The 7,371-nt window shown below is 45.0% G+C and overlaps 1 pseudogene; it reads left to right on the forward strand.

Moving 5' to 3' along the window:
- Positions 1-3,074, forward strand: part of LOC117466550 (insulin-induced gene 2 protein-like) — a 5,050-nt pseudogene extending 1,976 nt beyond the window's left edge.
- Positions 3,075-7,371: the final 4,297 nt, after the last annotated feature.

Here is a 7,371-nt window from a genome sequence, read left to right on the forward strand (position 1 = left end):
CTGGACGCCTCCTCCCTCCTCTGGACGCCTCCTCCCCCATCTCTCTCTGGATGCCTCCTCCCCCCTCTCTCCTCTGGACGCCTCTTCTCTCCTCTGGACGCCTCCTCCCCCCTCTCTCCTGTGAACGCCCCCTCTCTCCTCTGGACGCCCCCTCTCTCCCCTGGACGCCTCCTCCCCCCTCTCTCCTCTGGATGCCTCCTCCCCCCTCTCTCCTCTGGACGCCTCCTCTCTCCTCTGGACGCATCCTCTCTCCTCTGGACGCATCCTCTCTCCTCTGGACGCCTCCTCCCCCCTCTCTCCTCTGGGTGCCTCCTCTCTCCTCTGAACGCCTCCTCCCCCCTCTCTCCTCTGGATATTTCTTCCCCCCTCTCTCCTCTGGACGCCTCCACTCTCCTCTCTCTCTGGACGCCTCCTCTCTCCTCTGGACGCCTCCCTCTCTCCTCTCTCCTCTGGACGCCTCCTCTCTCCTCTGGACACCTCCTCCCCCCTCTCTCCTCTGAACGCCTCCTCCCCCCTCTCTTCTCTGGATGCCTCCTCTCCTCTGGACGCCTCCTCCCCCCTCTCTCCTCTGGATGCCCCCTCTCTCCTCTGGACGCCTCCTCCCCCCCTCTCTCCTCTGGACGCCTCCTCCCCCCTCTCTTCTCTGGATGCCTCCTCTCTCCTCTGGACACCTCCTCCCCCCTCTCCCCTCTGGACGCCTCCTCTCTCCTCTGGACGCCTCCTCTCTCCTCTGGATGCCTCCTCTCTCCTCTGGACACCTCCTCCCCCCTCTCTCCTCTCAACGCCTCCTCCCTCTCTCCTCTGAACACCTCCTCCCCCCTCTCCCCTCTGGACGTCTCCTCTCTCCTCTGGACGCCTCCTCCCCCCTCTCTCCTCTGGACGCCTCCTCTCTCCTCTGGACGTCTCCTCCCCCCTCTCTCCTCTGAACACCTCCTCCCCCCTCTCCCCTCTGGACACCTTCTCCCCCCTCTCTCCTCTGAACACCTCCTCCCCCCTCTCTCCTCTGAACACCCCCTCCCCCCTCTCCCCTCTGGACGCCTCCTCTCTCCTCTGGATGCCTCCTCCCCCCTCTCTCCTCTTGATGCCTCCTCCACCCTCTCCCCTCTGGATGCCTCCTCCCCCCTCTCCCCTCTGGACGCTTCCTCCCCCCTCTCTCCTCTGGATATTTCCTCCCCCCTCTCTCCTCTGGACGCCTCCTCCCCCCTCTCTTCTCTAGATGCCTCCTCCCTCCTCTCTATATTTCCTCCCCCCCTCTCTCCTCTGGACACCTCCTCTCCCCTCTCTTCTCTGGATGCCTCCTCCCTCCTCTCTCAAAGTGCCGAGCCATTTGGTCATAAGTGAGAGAGGAGGAGCCTAATCTGTCTGCTTGTATTCTTTGTGGCTATCTGGCTGAACACAGCGATATCTCCAGAGCAGGGCTGCACTGTCACACGGATAGGAACCCAGTGTAGAGCTTCCAGACACTGACTGCTTTGTCCTTGACCCTACCTCTGTCAGAAAGTGGACTTCGCCAACAACGTGCAGCTGTCTCTGACTCTGGCGGCGCTCTCCATCGGACTGTGGTGGACTTTTGACCGCTCCCGCAGTGGCTTTGGCCTGGGGGTCAGTATCGCCCTGTTGGCTACGCTGGCCACACAAGTCCTGGTTTATAATGGAGTCTTTCAGTAAGTTTACACACCTAGTTTTTATACATTTAGTGTGCAAGAAAATTGATGACAAAAAGTGGAACGCATTGAAATGTTTGTAGGTTCAGAATTTTGAATACATAGTCATTAAATGACATAGTAGAAACTTTCTTTAGTGTAATTGTGTATTAATCTTCTATTTTTTCATTTGAAAACATTCCTGTTTTCAATATCTTCAGTACATTTGTTGTAATCCTAGGAAAGCATGGATGAAAGTTAAGTGTCGGTATGTTAGAATTCAGAGTTGCTGTCATGTGCTCCCTCTCTGCACAGGTATACTTCTCCAGACTTCCTATATATTCGCTCCTGGTTACCGTGCATCTTCTTCGCGGGGGTGATAACCATGGGAAACATAGGGCGGCAGCTAGCCTTGGTAAGAAACTTGAATCATTTGACTAAGTCTGCTTTGGCAAATCTCTGTCTGAGATCCATGCTGGTTTCTTGGACTGTAAAGCAAATGCAGGTGTCAGAGTTCATCAGTGTCCTCAAAAGTGATTCACTCAGATACTGGCCATGAAAGTGGTTTCATCTAATTGGTTTCTCTGCTCTTGTGTTTTCTTTCAGTATGAATACAAATTCATTCAGGAAAAGACCCATCAGGACTGAGGGATCTCTCAGGCCCTTGTTATTGCAGCAGTCTGAAGCCAGAGGCACTTATCAGAGAACATCTTCATGCAGCATACGCACAGTTGAGGCGTGTCCAACGAGACCTGAGCTCCTGATTGGCTGCCTGCTGCTTTCCAATGGACATGACAGTATTTTTGATTGGCTCTTGTCAGGTCATTCAGAGCTCCGGTGGCTTCTAACTGAGCTGAGACAAACAATGAGTTTAGTTGTTGTGTTTGTGTTGCTGTTTATCTCTACGTACCTGCGGGGGATTAGCAGCAAAGCATCTATCGTTCTTCAGATCAGCTTTGTTGTGCCAAACAGTCACACAGGATCAGTTTTAAAGTCTGCTCTTATCACAGTCTTTCACAGCCTTCATGTATCAGTGGAGAACACACAGCCTAGTTAAATTGCATCTGAAAAGATATGCATCCATAGACCTGACTGTTTAATGTACATTAAACAGTGACTTGACATTTTCTTGATAAAGGAATTATGCTGTGTACTGTACACTGGCTGTGAAGCCACCAACATGTGTACGTCATTGGTTTGAGACGACTTCCTATTGATCGTGAAATCTTCTGAGGGCTTTGGAAGAGCTTTTAGTACACTTTGAAATGACTTCCACGCATACATAAACACTGCATTTTTTTAAAGAATTCACTTATTGTTGGAGAATTTATTTTTTTGTAATGATTTGTTCCTTTTAGGGAGCAACATTTATTCAATTATATGTATCCTTACTAGTTTCCTGGTTTAAATAAAGGCCAACATTTAGCGTTATCAGCGTAAATGCCAAATCTCCTTAGCTCAACATTTTCTGTGCGGTGCTGTGTACACGTGAAACTGCTGAACGTGGATTTCATTGAATCCTTAATCTCCATTACAAAATAGATCATATATTTATAACTAGATTATGAAGTTTGGAAGGTAGAACTTGTGGGTCCATGTAATCTCTCTAGCTCAATATCTAGTGATGTAAAACACATTACCACAGAACTGATGGATAAACTGATGTTATAGACAATTAGCATTATGTTTGGCTGGTTTCCGAAGCATACTGACGGTGTTGTGAGCGTGAGCTGAGGATCCTGTGAGCTCCAGTAAGACTCATGTTCTTCTCTTCTGCTCATCTGAATGCAGCTTCATTACTGGTCCCTTACCCACAAAGAAGAACCTCATATGGTAAATGGACTGGCGCTTTATCCAGTCTTTACGACCCCTCAAAGCGCTTTACATACTACATGTCATTCACCCATTCATACAGAGCAGTGTACCTTACTCTAGGACCTAACATTCAGATATATTCACACACCGTTGGCCATGCCATCGGGAGCAACTCGGGGTTAAGTATCTTGCCCAAGGATACATCGACATGTTGGCTGCATGGGCTGGGAGCGAACCCACAACCTTCTGGTTGAAAGACGGCCACAGTTGCATATACACATATACAGTGTTTAGCAGTGTTAAAGTCTGTTCACATCTGAAGTGCTCGGTGAGCAGCAGTTGTTAGCTGACACATTAAGAGCCCTCCTGGTAGAAAGGAATACACAAGAAGAAACCTGCAGAATAAAAGCAAGAAGTACCTGAAAGAAGTGTGACTAGGTTTCTTAACCTGTTAAGCCCCAAAGACCCCTTCGGCGGGTCTTTTTTTTCTTTTCTTTTCACGACACTGTTTTAGGGCTTCTTAATATTAAAAAAACTATGAATGTGGCATACCCTCCTAACGCGAAGAAACTCAGCTAACTGATGATACGAACCATTTTTACCGAAACATTAACACAAGTCTCACAAGAAGGGTCTAAATGAGCCCTGAGCGAAAACATGCTAACGCAGAGCACAGAACTCCAGCTATACCGATCAATATACTTATTGGATCAGCACAAACAAGCTTAGATAGCATCCTGAGATTCCACAGATTATAGAAATATAAATATCATTGAGCGATTAGAACTCGCGACAGGGGAAGGAAATACAGACAACACACGACGTAGCAAACCACAGAGATATGCTCACTTTAGCTGTTATTCTGATCAAAAGTCGTGTTCAATGGCATTAAAACGAGAAAAAACGCGGTTGAAGGTTAATCCATAGGTTATAACAATGTGTCTGTCACTTTGAAAAAAGTATTGATAATCCGTAATTACATTTTTGTGCAAAAATCGGAGAATAAATATTAGCTGCTAATAGTAGCCACCAGAGGTTAGCGCAGCTCCCGGTTTTGCTAAGCGTCCCTCTCACTCCTTATTTGGTAACGTGTGTATGTGGAACTTTCCCTCAATTCCATTGGCTCTAGTGGTTAGAAAGAGATATCAATCATCAAAATCGACCAAGGGGGGCCAGAGACATGGAAAATCCACCCGAATGACCCTAGAAGTGGTTTTCTTTTGCTAAATCTCTCTAAAAAGGTCACATGCCACTTGTTTTGCATCAATCTTGATACAGGGTACTTATTATATGTTGTACTTTGGATTCCTAAAGCTTTTAGTCTACCATCCCATCATTCAAGGGTGGTTTTTCACTATAAGTAATGTGTTTTTTTTGGACGGACACAATAATTTAAATTGTTTTACTATGTTCAATCTGAATTTACTTTAAAATAAATCTGTATTGATTCTGACTCTTCTACATCCAACTCACAGGTTTATCATTGCTTTGAGAAAAAAGATTATTAATTTCCCCCTTTTAGAAGTGTAGTTATGGTCATTTGTTCTGGGAATGTCATATTCGAGCCTGAGACCTGGAAAGGCTCGGGGCTTAACAGGGACACTATTTTATAAAACACGATGGTTACAATAACAGGTACAGAAGCCTTTTAAACAGTGTTTGTAATACATTTCATGACATATACAGTAGATGACGATAGCAGGTGATGGATAATGTTGAAGACCCTGGTGGAGAAGCTCTGTAATGAATGTTCAGGGGTTAGCATATTTCAGGGCTATTCAATTGGCGGCCCGCGGGCCAAATCCGGCCCCGTGGTGATATTTACTGGCCCTTTGAGCATAATGTTAAAAAGTAATCTACTTATTTTATTTTTTTTAAGAGTGCCTTTAAGAGTGTTACATTGAGAGCCAAAGGGCAGACATTGCCTGAAAACATCGGCGGGCTCAGGTTTCGAACCCACCTACTAGCTACTGTAGTGACAACTCCTGTCATTTACTGCATCTCTGCGTGAATGATTAGATCAAATGAAATGATGTTGATGGTTAAATTAGCTTCACATGTAGGCCTACTGAGTTCTGAACTTGCCATTTAGATCTATAAAGGCCTTTGGGCTATGTTGTTTGATTTAGTTAAACACAATATATGCACTCCACTATGCTGTTGTAATATTTACTGTCTCTGAAGCTCTTAATATGATTGCTCATATTTCAAGCCATCCTTTTCCCGGCCCCTTGCTTTGGATCATTTTCACAAACTAATTTAATAGCCCTGGCATATTTGACACTATTGCAGTTAAGTAATGATAAGTCTTACAGAGGTTCATCCAGTCAGTGAAGCCACCTCTGAAACCTGGACATCTGCAATGTGTTGGTGCATTAAAGTACACAGCCTTTTTCCTGCTTCCTCTGCTGTCCCTTCCATCACCAGCAGAGACCTGCATGCTGGTGCTGGAACATTTGACTTGAGCAGGTTGAAAAATTGCAGTCAATAATGTAATGTAAATAATACAAATAGTAGATATTCTTAAGAAGCGGCTTATCAAAAAGATATAATTCAAAGAGTAACTTAACGAGACTAATGCATGAAAGCGTTACATAAAGAAGAGAACAATGATTGTAAATGAGGTGAGGTTCCCTGCATGTTTACCCTACATTTGATTATATATTTACACCCTCAATTTCATGAGATTGGTATTATGTGATTTTCTTAAACACCACTAGATAACGGGACTCATGCAGGCATTACTCGTAGGGACAGAATAAAGTCTCCTGGATGTTTGTTAATACATCCTCCTATGCATTGAATTACTTACAATAACCTCAAATAGTTAGATGTTTGTATAAAATGAACAATTGATGTGGAGTACAATATTTGAAATGGAGTAACTGCTATGCGTGTCAAAAAGAGAATACAAATATCAAACCTCACAGCTCTGAGTTCAAGAGCTTTAGCCATTTTAAGGACTCACATACAAAATACATTAAAAAAATTGTAATGTACTTTTGTGCAATATTTCATGAGATAAGTGTTGTGTTAAAATCTGAAACTTATTTAAAGCTCTGGCTAATTAAATGGAGATGCTACATATCTGGAACAAATGCTGAAACAAACTGTAGAATTTCACACATCAACTGGTCCGGTGTGGACTGCTAATGTGGATTAATGTGTCCTGTCTCTTACCAGCTCCCGCGTACACACGCTCGTTTAGACTAAAGTAATTAAGATGAATAATCTGAATTTAAAGAGCCTTTGTTTGCATTATTGCTAAATTCCAGGATAAGGACACATTTTCCCTGTGCTTTACATGATTGTATGAGGCAATTTGCTGTGTGAATGTTATTGTTCAAGGCTAACTAGCTAGTAAAACAATAGGCGTGATGTGTCACAGCAGTAAGTGCTGCTCCGAAGAGCTAAACTCCCCACCACTAATGAATTCATTAATCTCTCCATTTATTCCTGACAAGCAATTATCTCCTCTCACAGAATGAGGGTCAGCAGGCAAGGTTGAGAGTCATCACATCTTTTCTGAGGAGGAAACATTAGAAGAGAGCCGATGGTGCTGTCCTCATACACCTGCTCCTGTTGGTCAACACGATGATACACCTCTTTCCTGACCTGCATATCAGCACTGCTTTTAACGCTAGCCTTTCATTCTGCGTGGACAGGGCCGTGTCTCGTGGCCGGGTGGCAGAACCTGGCACTGTTACTGTCCCAACATGCTTACATTTAACACGGAGTATTGAGTATTGAGTTTGCATCCACACACACACACACACACACACACACACACACACACACACACACACACACACACACACACACACACACACACACACACACACACACACCAACGCGGTTCCCGTTCTAGCTCTGTGCTAGTGCTCTTCTGGTTCGGAACCGGTTTTTCTTTTTA

Source organism: Pseudochaenichthys georgianus, chromosome 21 (assembly GCF_902827115.2).
Source record: "Pseudochaenichthys georgianus chromosome 21, fPseGeo1.2, whole genome shotgun sequence".
Classification (NCBI taxonomy): Eukaryota; Metazoa; Chordata; class Actinopteri; order Perciformes; family Channichthyidae; genus Pseudochaenichthys; species Pseudochaenichthys georgianus.